The sequence below is a fragment of the Oryctolagus cuniculus genome, chromosome 4, assembly GCF_051225735.1.
Source record: "Oryctolagus cuniculus isolate XC-2025 breed Fujian yellow rabbit chromosome 4, ASM5122573v1, whole genome shotgun sequence".
In the NCBI taxonomy this organism is placed as follows: Eukaryota; Metazoa; Chordata; class Mammalia; order Lagomorpha; family Leporidae; genus Oryctolagus; species Oryctolagus cuniculus.
Window position 1 is genome coordinate 100,572,449 of NC_142870.1, and position 14,208 is coordinate 100,586,656.

General features: G+C 42.6%; 1 protein-coding gene across 3 annotated transcripts in view; it reads right to left on the minus strand.

The window, feature by feature from the left end:
- PIK3CA (phosphatidylinositol-4,5-bisphosphate 3-kinase catalytic subunit alpha) overlaps nucleotides 1-12,563 on the minus strand; it is a 103,953-nt gene extending 91,390 nt beyond the window's left edge. Inside the window, exons 1-2 of one of the 3 annotated variants that reach the window (XM_070072478.2) lie at nucleotides 12,422-12,562; nucleotides 4,919-5,016 (exon numbers count right to left, since the gene is read on the minus strand). The gene's annotated coding sequence lies outside the window, so the exon portion shown is untranslated. Of the gene's footprint in view, nucleotides 1-4,918; nucleotides 5,020-12,421 lie in introns of all 3 variants that reach the window. The other 2 variants (XM_070072479.2, XM_008266536.5) reach the window with 2 other exon arrangements.
- Between the last annotated feature and the right edge of the window lie 1,645 nt (nucleotides 12,564-14,208).

The window sequence follows — 14,208 nt, forward strand, 5'->3', positions numbered from 1 at the left end:
ACTAGTACTCAAATGGCACTTTCTACTTTGTGTTTCTGCGTGGGTGAAAACTGTTAAAATCTTTACTTAGTATATACTAAACTGATCTTATATATGTAAAGATAATTGAAAATGAATCTTGATAAAGAATGGGATGGGAGAGGGAGTGGGAGATGGGATGGTTGCAGGTGGGAGGGTGGTTTTGGGGGAAAAAAGCCGCTATAATTCAAAAGTTGTACTTTGGAAATTTATATTTATTAAAGTTAAAAAAAATGCACATGGAAAGCTAACAAAAGACAGCTTAAATGCTTGGCCCCTGCTACCCATGAGAGACCTAGACAGAGTTGCTGGCTCCTGGCTTCTGCCTGGCTTACTCCTGGCCATTTTTGGCCTTTTGGGGAATCAATCAGTGAATGGAAGATCTTTCTCTATAAATAAATCTTGTTTTTTTTGTGTGTGTGTGTTTTTTTTTTTAAAGAAAGCCAATGACAATGAAAATTCTGAACAATTATGAACAAATTATATCAAAAGTTGCAGAATTTTCTGAAGTAATCTCTATAAATTAATAAGCTAGTCTTTTTAAGTATGGATTTTTATTATCTCATTTTATGTGAAACATAGACTATGGAATCATCATTTTGAGTATACTTGTGCAAGTATGAAGGGCAGTCTAGCCAAAACTGATAAAACATGAGAGATAAACTATACACACACACACACACACACACACACTTGCCACAAACTTAAATATGAGCTAATAGCATCATTTATATAAGATAAAAACAACAGTACTGAAACCAAAGAAATAATACCAGAGAAACTTATTATTAGTGGCAAGTTATTTACCTTTGTAATTAAAGGCAAAGACTTAGAGATTGGACTGATGAAAATAATCAAAACACACAGCTGCTTTCCTATCTTCACATAAATGACTTCTAAGGCAGGCTTAGAAATCTTGTCAGTGTATACTAGGTAGCAGCATAATAAACAAAAGTGTTAAATATTACATTCAATAAAGATTTCAGTGCAAGTAGGATTGGCAGATATGCCAGCAATTTCAAAACAGGACTTGAAATTCTAAAAAAGCAAGTAACATAGGGACTATGAGACAATATGACACAACTGTTATCTTTAGTGTATGAAGATAGGGAAAGAAAATATCCAGTAGTGCAAAACAAGCACTGCTTCAATGGTATAATGCTGTTAAGATACCTCCTGAGATTCTCAGATTCCTGAAATAGATAGGGGAAATCAATCCACAGGACACTCAGACTACATGTGAAAAAATGCACATCCATTTACTTAATATCTTCTGTCCATTAATTCCTGCACTCCATCAAGCTAAATCTCCATATGCTAATTTCTCAAAGAATTAGGTATGAAATCCAATTCAGATTCCTTGAGCTAGAATGAAATCTAAAAGTTTAAAAGATTTTTATTTAACTGTATTTGAAAGGCAGAGACACAGAGATCTTCCATCCACTGGTTCATCCCACATTGTTCAAAACAGCTAGGGCTGGGCCAGGCAGAAGCTCAATCAAGTTCTCCCACATGGATGGCAGAGACTCTAGCAGTTGAGCCACCACCTGCTGCCTCCCAGGATGTGCACTATCAGGAAGTTGGAATTGGAAGCAGAGCCAGTACTTGAACCCAAGCACTCCAATAATGAATGCAGGCATCCAAAGCAGCATCTTAACCACTGTGCTTTACTGCCAGCCCCTAAATGCTTTAATAGAACAAAAAGCAAGCAGTGATATAAAGTATTGAAAGCTACTCCAAACTTGTTAGAAGGCAATCTATATTGTTCATTACCCAGACTGGATCCACTAGTAAATTCTCAGAATGGTGAGAATTCAATACACTATTCAGTGTTAAAGTTTCAAAAGAAATCAGTGACTATGAAATGGTTCTTACCCTCAAGGAGTTCACAAATATTTATAAAGTGCTTATTATGTGGTAGGCACTGACCAAAAGGCTTTCATGTATTATTCACTTAATCCTCATTAAAGTATTATTTTGTAGGTAGTTAAAATCCCTCTTTGATAAGCAACAAAACGTGTCATTCAAAGAATACCTAAGCCACCAAAGTTAAGTTACTTGCCCAAAGTTACAAAACTAGTAATCTTGATAGTCTAGTTGCAGTACACACTGCATTCGCCAAATATTTAGCAGAGGAAAAGGAAAGGAAAACTAAAGAATATAACCTTATTTAGTGGGTTTTCCAGGATTGTCTTACTTCAAATACTCTATTCTACTGCTAGATTACTTACCCCAGTTTTGGCTGGGGAAAAAAGTATTCGCTGGTGATGGGATTTGAGCTAGGGGTTAAGACATCAATATCTCTTCCTGGAGTGCCTGGCTCTGGCTCCTGATTCTAGTTTCCTGCTGGTGGGTCCCTGACATCCACACAGGAGACCTAGACTGAGTTCCCTTCTCACTCTCTCCTTTAGCCTGTCCCATTTGAGGAGAATTCTTATCCTTTCTCTTTACCTCCAAAATAAAAAAAAAAAAAAAAATTTAAAGAAAGTACTTAACGGGAAGAGTACAATTTGTATCAGATATTAAACTTAACAAAAAGACCATAACATGACCCATTTTAATTCTGCTTCAACAGCTGTACTTATATTTATTAAAAATTATTTTGGGAGAATCAGGAGTCCCACAATCACTAAGAAAGTTTAAGGTTAGCCACTTTAATTGTAGAAAAAATAACCAGTGTCCATGTCATAAAATTACTAATATTCTAAATTACTAATATTCTAAATTGCTTAGAGCTTTGCTATTATTATTATTATCATCAAGACAAGTATAGAGACTGCTTTGAAAAACCATGTTTAACTTTTATACCTGGTGTATAATTAGGAAGAAAGAACTCAAATATCACTTTCATAAATATTTTAAGATGCTGCCTAAATGTATCAATTACAAATAATAGCCATTAGACTTTAAGAAAACTTTTATAACAAAATGACTTTAAAAGTTATTAATATTTATAAATAAAAAAATAAGTTTCAAAATATAATTCTCTCCTTTCCCTGTCGTCATGTATGGTTTCGTTTCAGTTTGGATTCTGTATTTTCCCCACTAATGTTGCTTTATATGATGTGCTCCATAAAACTATATTCACAGAATAATAGTAAATGATTTAGTTAAAGCTCCAATGTTTTAGAACTGCCTAGGAAGTTAAACTGCTAAGGAGAGGCGGGTGTTGTTGCGCAGCATGGTAAGCCACCACTTGTGATACTACTTCCAATATCAGAGTGCCAGAGCACTGGTTTCAGTCCAACTGCTCTCATTCTAAACCAACTCCCTGCACATGCACCTGAGAAAACTGCAGAAGGTGGCCTAAGTATTTGGGCCACTACAATACACATAGGAAACAAAAATGCAGTTCCTGGCTCTTAGCTTGAGCCTGGCCCAGCCCCAGCTACTACAGCCATTTAGGGAGTGAACCCCTACCCAACCCCCATCACTCTACCTTTCAAATAAATAAATAAACCTTAAGAAATACGTGTGAACATTAAAAATAAGTATGTTAAGTTTTTTTTTTTTTTAAACTTCTAAGAAAAAAGTACACTTCATTTGCTCTTAGGTAAAGGCAGTCAGTCAGTTGTTTTGAAATACAATAGTAGTTTCAGGTCCAGACCTGAGGAAGTTAATCACGAGAAGCACTTGGAAAAGCAAGATCTCTCAAAGAAAAGTAAGACACAGAAATCTGACTAACTTGTTGAAAGTATGTACCTACTCAAAATAATTCTAAACAATATCTCACTAGCTGACCAGTTTGCTGTTAAAAAATATTCAAAAGCTGAAGATGAGTAATTTGAACATTAACAGAAACAAATCAATAGCATAAACATCACTGCCTTGTGACCAAGGACAATAATTTTTTATCTTTCCACACATGTGTCTTCACAACTGAAGGCAGACACAGAAAAAAAAAAAAGAAGCTTACTATGCCTTTGAAATTATGTTTCTAAGATTAGAATATATTTTCCAAAAACCATCTAGTGGGATAGGTTACCAATACTTTCCTAGAAGTCTTTTAATAAGTAAGGGTGATGGTCAATGGCTGTTCAGGGTGCTGTGACAGGTCTGTTGGCCTTTCTAACTCTGGCCACTGGTGTGTAGTGAATGACCTATTCTTAATGCCTGTCATTTAACTGCTTCCAATGCCAGTCACCAAGATGACTATGTCTGTGTTAAGTGTGAATCTCCAAAGTTACTGAAGAAAAACATTTAAGAAACAAAATAGTAACAATAATAATGCTTTCCTCTGTTTTCCAATGGTACTTTTTCTCTGCCACAGAATTTCACAAATAGGCTTTCAAACACGCACAAATTTATAAACAAGGAGACAGAAAGATTGTAGCTTCTGAAAACACAACTGATAGACTTGCTCCTCTAGGGAGTGGCTTACTTGCTCTTTCCTGAAATCAGAAACAGACTTTAAAATGCTAGGGATCTGAGAGCTGGGGAATTATAGAGACCTTAGAATTTTGCAGGTGAAGAAACAAGCTCTGAAAGATCAAGATCTAAGGCTAAGCAGTTAATTAATGTTTGAATGGAGAACCCATACTTTCTAATTCCTAATCCAACGTTCTTTTCATCACAGCACACCACCTCTCCCTAACCTTTCAAGAAAAATGTCTACAAATAGCAACAGAAATATGCAATTAGTTAACAACTTAAAGAAAAATGTTTCTTATATATTTCAAATCTAAACTCAATAAATGACCAACTGTACTAGTACACCCAATGTATCTAATTTTCAGAGTTCTAAGTATACAGCTATTAACTGACAGAAATCTAAGAATAGTATTTTGATTTCCCAATATAATATTACTTATTTTTTTAATCAGTGCTTTTTGATAACCTACGTTCAGGCACTATGCTAGATGTTGAGAGGATACAAAAATGAACACAACACGGTCCTCACCTGTTCAAAAATCTATGCCTAACATCCTCTTCATAATATTGCCTCATGTTTTTGTAGTTCTTTATAAAATGCAGTTCTCCACTGAGACATACAAACTCCTGCTGAGTAAGGAAAGAGACGATCAGAGCAGAAATGATCTATCCTTGAGTAGCATTTTTCACATCGCAACACTGACTTCTTTGGCTTTTACAACACAAATATTTAAAATCTGAAGTGCACCTGATAAGCACTACCTATAAAAATTCTTTAAAAATTTTTTTAAATGTCACATTTATTTCAAATGGCAATCCTGGCCTTGATACAAAGACTCTTTTGTAAAACCTGCAATTGAAATCTAAAAGTTACTAAAACTTAACCACTAACATAAATGACAACAACTTAGATAAACTGTCAAACTCAAAACCAAAATGAAACAGATAATTTGAGTATTTAATTGTTAGGCCAAATAGAAAACATGATATTCCTGTATTAGATATAAATTTACAACATAAATAACATGTATACATTTTTTCCTAAAGATTTGTGAAATCTGTAACAATTTAAATTATCTCATAATAATGTGAGTTACTTAGCAAGCAATATATTTTTACTCATGTGTTTTAACTTTAAACTCCCTAAACTGTATAGGTGGAGTGAGGAAGTAAGAACATCTAAAAAAGTTTTTAACCAAATCAACTGATTATAATAAAAGATTAAATGCAAATAAAGGATACAACTACAATATATTATTAGTATATCCAAAGTTGGGCAAACTTTTTTTTTTTTTTTTTTTTTTTTTACAGGCAGAGTGGATAGTGAGAGAGAGACAGAGAAAGGTCTTCCTTTTCCGTTGGTTCACCCCCAATGGCCGCTGCAGCACGCCGATCAGAAGCCAGGAGCCAGGTGCTTCCTCCTGGTCTCCCATGCGGGTGCAGGGCCCATCCTCCACTGCACTCCGGGGCCACAGCAGAGAGCTGGACTGGAAGAGGAGCAACCCGGACAGAACCAGGCACCCCGACCAGGGCTAGAAACCAGGGTGGCGGCCTCGAAGGTGAAGTATTAGCCTATTAAGCAGCGGCGCCAGCCTATTTTTCAAAAATATACTTATTTACTTGAAAGGTAGAATTGAGAGAGAGAGAGAGAATCTCTCCTTTTTTCCGTTGGCTCACCCCTCAATGGCAGCTGCACCGCGCTGATCTGAAGCCAGGAGCCAGGAGCCAGGTGCTTCCTCCTGGTCTCCCATGTGGGTGCAGGGCCCATCCTCCACTGCACTCCCGGGCCACAGCAGAGAGCTGGACAGGAAGAGGAGCAACCCGGACAGAATCCGGCGCCCCGACTGGGACTAGAACCCGTTGTGCCGGCGCCCCAAGCAGAGGATTAGCCAAGTGAGCCGCGGCGCTGACCTATTTTTCAGAAATATACTTACTTACTTGAAAGGTAGAATTGAGAGCGAGCCGGTGCCGCGGCTCACTAGGCTAATCCTCCGCCTTGCGGCGCCAGCACACCAGGTTCTAGTCCCGGTCGGGGCGCCGGATTCTGTCCCGGTTGCCCCTCTTCTAGGCCAGCTGTCTGCTGTGGCCAGGGAGGGCAGTGGAGGATGGCCCAAGTGCTTGGGCCCTGCACCCCATGGGAGACCAGGAGAAGCACCTGGCTCCTGGGTTCGGATCAGCGCGGTGCGCCGGCCGCAGCGCGCCGGCCGCAGCGCGCCAGCTGTGGCGGCCATTGGAGGGTGAACCAACGGCAAAAGGAAGACCTTTCTCTCTCTCTCTCTCTCTCTCTCTCTCTCTCTCTCTGTCCACTCTGCCTGTCAAATAAATAAATAAAGAGAGAGAGAGAGAGAATCGCTCCTTTTTTCCGTTGGCTCACCCTCCCATAGCAGCTGCACCGCGCTGATCCGAACCCAGAAGCCAGGTGCTTCCTCCTGGTCTCCCATGTGGGTGCAGGGCCCATCCTCCACTTGCACTCCTGGGCAACAACAGAGCTGGACAGGAAGAGGAGGACCCGGACAGAATCCGGTGCTCCAACAGGGACTAGAACCCGGTGTGCTGGCGCCCCAAGCGGAGGATTAGCCTATTGAGCCGTGTCGCTGGCCAATAGAATCTTTCATCCTTCATCCACTGGTTCACTTCCCAGTGGCTGCAAGGGCTGGGTCAGCTGAAGCCAGGAACTTCTTCCAGGTCTCCCATGAGGGTACAAGGGCCCAAGCACTTGGGTCATCCTCTATGGCTTTCCCAGGCACATTAGCAGTGAGCTGTATTGGAAGTGGAGCAGATGTGGCTTGAACCTGTGCCTATATAGGATACAGGCGCTGGGGGTTGGCAGCTTAACCCACTATGCAACAATGCTTCACACCTGCAGTGCCTAGCATGTACAGGGAAAATAGGACTTAATACACAGACTGTGTCTTTCTGTTATCTCCATAAATCTACTCAGGGGATCTAACATCTGAGAAGGGGAATGGAAATGAAGGTTTATTAAGCACTGATCCAGATAAATAACTCTCTTGGATTTACATTCTCTCATTTAATTCAACAACAACTCTAAGTAATTACCCCCACTATACAGATTTGGAAATCTGTCAAGTAATCCTGCAAGTTAAGTTTTAAGAATCAGATTTTGAACCAAGACATCATATTCTAAAGCCCATATTGTTAACACTCAGAATTTTAAGGTGAGATCACCAAGTACCATATCGAGAATCTAGTACAATCCCCGTTACAGATAAAGACCAAAGATATTGAGATTGATTTGCCCAAAGACACAATGCTCATGGTGAAACAGATTTGAATTCCAGTCTCCTGACTTCCAGTACAGTACTCTGTATAAAAATGATAATCATTTCTGCCTGTGTATGTGTTTGAAGTAGAGTGTCACTTCTGGTACAATCTGAAACATCTCAATTGTGTCTACAAATAAAAATCATATGCATACTAATTTCAAGGATATATATTTGTAGTGACCAAAATTTTAAATGCATTTGGCAAGAATAAAAACTTATCTGGTTATAAATTATTACATGTTGTAAAGAAGTCTGTCTCCAATATACTTATTCACTCAAGTGCTTATAGTGTATTAGCTACCATGCATGGCAATAAGAATATAATTGTGTATAAGACAGAGTCCCTACCCTCATGGAATTTAGCACTTGTACAGGGCTGGTTTGGGGCCAGCACTGTGGTATAGTGGGCTAAGCCACCATCTGCAGTGCTGGCATCCCATATGGGCACCGATTCCTGTCTTGGCTGCTCCATTTCCAATTCAGCTTCCTGCTAATGCATCTGAGAAAGCAGGGGAAGACGGCCCAAGTACTTGGGCCCCTATACCTATGTGGAAAACCTGGAAGAAGCTCCTGGTTCCTGGTCAGCCCAGCCCTGGCCATTGAGGCCATCTGGGGAGTAAACAAGCTGATGAAGATTACTCTCTTTCTCTTTCTCTCTCTCTCTCTGTCTCTCCCTCTCTCTCTGTAACTCTGCCTTTCAAATAAATAAAAAAATCTTTAAAAAAAAATACCAGTGCAGGATACAGACAAACAAGTAGGCATTCAGTATGATCAATGCTATGATAGTGGGAGTTCAAGATGCTAGGGGAACAGGAAGCAGAGACACCTAACACAGACCAAAGGAGGTGATATGGAACATGAGTAGGAATCAGCTAGTTAAGGAAGAGAAACAGGGTACATAAATATTTCTGTAAGTACAAACAACATTTGCATGGAAAGCCAAGGGGAGGTATGAGAGAAGCAAGCACCAACTCATATTTTTCTTTTCTTTTTTTTTTTTTTTAATGATTATTTATTTGAAAGGCAGAGTTAGAGAGATCAAAAGGTCTTTTAAAGCCAGGACACTACAATCTTGTCTATTAGAATTACCTGGTGATTTTTTTTAAAGATTTATTTATTTATTTGAAAGCGTTACATAGAGAAGGAGAGGCAGAGAGAGAGAGAGAGGGGTCTTCCATCTGCTGGTTCAATCCCCAATTGGCCGCAATGGCCGGAGCTGAGCCAATCCGCAGGCAGGAGTCAGGAGCTTCATCTCGGTCTCTCATGCAGGTGCAGGGGCCCAAGGACTTGGGCCAACTTCCACTGCTTTCCCAGGCCATAGCAGAGTTGGATTGGAAATGGAGTAGCAAACACTCGATCCAGCGCCCATATGGGATACCAGCACTGAGGGCAGTGGCTTCACCTGCTCTGCCACTGCACCGGCCACTCCTGGTTAACTTTAAAAAAAAATCTGTTTGGAGGCCAGCATTGTGGTATAGAAGGTAAAGCCTTGCCTTTGATGCTGGCAACCCATGTGGGCACCACCTCCAGTCCCGGCTTCTCCACTTCAGATCCAGCTCCCTGCTGTGGCACCCGGGAAAGCAGTGGAAGATAGCCTAAGTGTTTGGGCCCTTGCACCTACATGGGAGACCTGGAAGAAGCTCTGGCTCCTGGCTTTGGCCTTGCCCAGCCCTAGCTGTTGCAGCCATTTGGGGAGTGATCCCAGTGTTTGGAAGCCCTGTGTATATGTGTGTATGTCTCTCCTCCCCTATCTGTAACTCTTTAAAATAAATATAAAAAAATCTTTAAAAAATTTATTTGATGGGAGAGAGAGAGAGAGAGAGAATAGCAAGCAAGAGTGCTCCTATCAGCTGGTTCACTCCCCAAATGCCTATAATGCAAGGGTGGACAGGACCAGGCTGAAGCCAGGAGCCAAGAACTGAATCCAGGTCTCCCACATGGGTGGCAGAAAATCATTCACTTGGGCCGTATCACTGCCTCCCAGAGTCTGCCTTAGCAGAAACCTGGAGTCAAGAGCTGGAGCCAGACACTGAACGTAGGCAACAGGGGACATGGAAGCCTTATCCACCAGGCTGAATCCCCAATTTGAAATTAGTTATGCATATTTATTACTACGAATACAGAGAAAGGTGATCTTAACTAATGAATCTTCTCTGGCTCTTAGTTTCATTAGCTTTACTAAAAACCAAAGGTAGCATGACATAGCGAAAGGCATCAGAAAGTGTCAGTTTTGTCAATGAATCTATCCTCCACCACCTCTGGACTTAGAATATCATTCCTAGGGATAACAACATTGTTCGAGCTACAGGACTGTTATATAGCTAAATATACTTAAGAAAACTGCTTAAGTCATGACATTCTAAAGCTTACACTTCTAAGTTATTTTTTAAAATCATTAATACTACCACTGGATGTTTAAGAAACACATTCCATTTAAAGAATCATCCCCACTCCAGAATTCACAATATAAAATAGTAACTTAGAAAATTGATCCTTTTAATGCTATTCTAGCTGCTGAAGAGATCAAATGGGATTAAAGTTAGCTCTCTCCAAATAAACAGATCAACACAGCAAATACCCTTCAAATGCTAATTGCAACTATTTAAAAATCTTTACTCAGTAAAGGGCACTATTAAGGAATAAGCTACACACAAAGTAAACTGTTCCTGGGGAAAAGTTACTAAGATCTACTTCAAGTATCTTTTAAGAGAATACTCATTTTGGATGGGGCCCCCTTTAAGATTTGTTGCCTTTTGTTAAGGGAATACTCATTTGGGATGAAGAGGATCTTGTCCTGACAGGAAGGAACTCTGCCTCCTGAAGGTCTTGTCCCATACAGAATAAGGCAAAGCTAATGCTTTTTCACAGTTTCTCTTTAACATCTTCTCATACCTAACTTGATGAGAATACATGCTTTCAAAGTGATTTTTCAGCTTATGTACGGTATTTGTATTTAATGCCATATCCAATTCACTGAAAATCTAAAAACATTGGTCTGCATTATATATGTTATTTTTGTAATTCTTTAAAACTGAATAAATGTCTTTCAAACTTTATACTCATAGTCAACGATAATTAACCTGATATTACTTTATTTTCTTGTTATTTCAATGATGCTATTACTATTACGACTTGCTATCATTTCTTTCAATCACCTATTTTGTGATTTTAGTGGGAAAATGAACAAGAAATTTTTGAAAAAAGTTATGAATGACATTCAATCTTGTTCCAAAACATGTGATGAGAAAATTTAAAAAACAAAACACCAACACACAAAATACACGGCTGTCTTCAGATAATTTTGGCTGATGACATTGCAGAACTGTTAGTCTGATAATTAAAATTTTCCAGAACATGTGATGTTTAAATGGAGATCTGTACTGTTAACCAGAATCTGATGCTTCAGTTAAAGAAACATTAAAACTTTAATACACAGACAGGTTAACAAATTCTTAGACTGCAGTTGCTTGGAGAACCGAACTAAACTAGCTACACAGTATCCCAAGTATTTTCCAAGTCTTTTCTTACACGAAACGAATTTTGTTTGGTGCAAGCAAAAACCCAGAGAATCAACACTGCCCGCAGTGACTCAAGAATGGCAATAGAAATCACCCGACTTGAGTTACCTGGCATTTACCTACTCATGTCTCCTAGGGGTTCCCCCCCACCCCGTCCTCCCCACCTATCATCCAAAATATCGTTCCGCAAATCCATAGCCTGCATGTGCACAAAGGCTCAGTGCTGGAATGAGGAAGCTTCACCAAGATGCAATCACAACTCGGATCATGAGAGAATATGCAGACTGTTTTCTACAAAGCTCCTTCTTGTTGGGCTCCCCTTACCCTTTATGTAACTGTGTAAACAGCTTCCCAACTGACATCTAAGAAAAGAGCTTTCGATTCCCGAGTCTGGTAACATGGTCGGCCACCATCACCACAATTCCTTCAGCATCCTAAAATAAACCCCTCAAACCGCGGTCAGAACACATTGGCTGAACCGTCTGCTGTTTACATAGCTCGATCCGGGGCGCTACCCTACCTTTCCGAGCCACTTCGGAGCTCTCAAACAGTCATCACATAATAGACTTCGTAAAGACACAAGTCACATGAGATAATGTGTCTAGTTTATGAATGAAGGAACCAAACGTTCGATTGTCTCGGTTAAAAGGAAAAAACAACCTCGAAAAGGAAGGGTGGGAGGGGAGTTATGGGGTGGGGAGACCGGTTTTCCCTCAATACCCCTGCCGGGCGATTTAAACCCAGTAAGAGGCAAAAGCAGGGCCGCCGGGGTGGCGGGGCCGGAGTCCTAGGGTGTGACAGCCCCTCAGGAAGAGCTCGCGGCTCAGTGCTCGGATCCCTCACGCCGCGATGTTCGCCGCTACCCCGCCGCCCGCGGGCCGGGTGGGCGTGCAGGGCGCCGGAGACAGAGCCAGCGCGGCCGGGGCGGCGGCCCTGGGTGCACTTCCTCAGCCTCCGATCGCCCCATCCCCAAAAATGGGAGGAGAAGGAGGAAATGAGGAGTGAGGCGGCGGCCCGAGAGGGAGCGGCAAGCCGTAGCCTCTGCAGCTGGGAGAGGCCAGGGGCAGGCGAAGGAGAGCGAGCGGCGATAGCAGACGAACTCCGCCGCGGGGAGACGACCGGCCGGGAGCCCCCGCCCAACACTGCAGGCGCGCCCGGGAGTCCCCGGCACCCACCCGGTCCCCATCGCCACCGCACCCGCTCCCGGCCAGTCCACGCTCTACTCACGCTCGGGGCTCCTCCAGGATCCGCGGCTCCAACCGCATCGGGTCCCAGCCCCGCGGGCGGCGGCGGCGGCGGCGGCGGCGGCGGCGGCGCCGAGGGAGAGGAGAGCGGGCGGCACGGCCCCCGCCTCCCGGCCCCTCTCCCCCGCCGCTCCGGAGCTGCCCGGCCGGGCCCGAGCCCTGCCTCGCCGGCGGCCCCAGCCCCAGCCCCAGCGGCCGCGGGAGCAGCAGCCCGAGACCTCAGCCGCGGCACCGGAACTGCCGCTTTCTCCTTCTCGCTCCCTCTCCTCGCTAGCCCCCGCCACACGCCCCCGCCCCCGTCTCCTTTCTCTGTCGCCCCTGTTTTTTTTCCTTTTGTTTCCAGAATAAACTTTATTGGTCTTTTTCCGCTCACATCGTGTAAACAAACAACGAACTCTTCCCCACCCCCTCGACTCCCCCCTCCTCGGGCAGAGGAGGGTAAGAGCTGAGGAGGGGCCGAGCCTACAATGCCCCGGAAGCAGATGGGCAAAGGAGCGGAAGTGAAATGGAAGAGAGGAGGCGGGGGAAGTGGGCAAATCGGGTAACAGCTTGCCACTGCGTCTGCGCCTTGCTTTTCCGCCCGGAGTGGGGGTGTTGTTGGGTCTGCTTTTCAGGCGTGTGACTGTTTATTTCTCCGTCTTCTGCAGTACTCTGCGTGTTGTGTCATCCTAGGACAGCGTGCGCGTCGTATATTTGTTTCTACGAGCCGCACGCAAGCTAGGGTAGAGGTGTAGAATGAAATATTGGGAGCAAGTGAGATTCAGTTTTACGCCCATAGAGGAAGCGAGATTAGTTGGGGGGCGAGAGAGAGGGGCGCGGTGGCTAACCGCGGCTGTCAGTGGCTAACCAGCAGCGGTTATGGGTTGTAGAAAGAAGGCCTTTCACGCAGCGTTGCTGCGCGTCTTTCTGCCAGAATCAGTTTGAAGTAGTAGCCCAACCCCAAGGTGGAATGCACTGCCACAGCCCTCTGCAATCCCTTGACTCATTTCGGGAAAACCTTTTGCTGTGTTCCATTTTTGTTTTTGCGACTTGAATCGGCTTGTGGGATTCAGTTCTGAGTGCTGAGAAAACGAACTTTCCTTCACGTGAAGCCAGTTTTTACAGAAAAGACTACAGAGGAGCAATGTTGGCTGTAGATGAGATCCAAGCTGGTGTCTTGGTGCTTCGTACCCCAGTCCCCTTAGGGTACAGCCCTGGGGATCTGTGACTTTGGAGATTCTCAGTACGGTAGAGGATCCGGCGCTCTGCGTTTTCTCCCCCTAGTGGTTTATCATTGTATTGAAAGAGCGTAGGAGCAGTGTGAGGTTAGTTTCCCACTGAATCTTTTAAGGAAAAGAAAACTTAGACTTGAACCACGCTAGAGATAGTACAGTCCAGTTTAACACCTAGAGCATAAACCTGCCCAGTACCAGTCCTCTCGAACGGCAGGTGTATAACTCAATCTTGAATCTGTTCCTCCATGTGGTCATAGTTTCACTTGACTGAATTTCCATTTTTCTCTTCCACGTCAGCTCTAGTTTTCATCTCACATTTCAGGATATTTTTGCTCCTAAATATTTTTCTTGATTTTCAGCAGTTTCAAAACATCATGTTCATCCAGAGCAAGGAATAATAATTTTTAAAAAGCACATTCAATTTCTAGTTAGAGTAAACCTAAGGCATTCTTCCCAAATTGTGTTTTCAAGTACAGTGTTCTGTGAAATATTAATAAATAGTTCTTGGTGGAAAAATTATGCTAAGAATAAAATGTTTAAATAAGTGAGAATTATA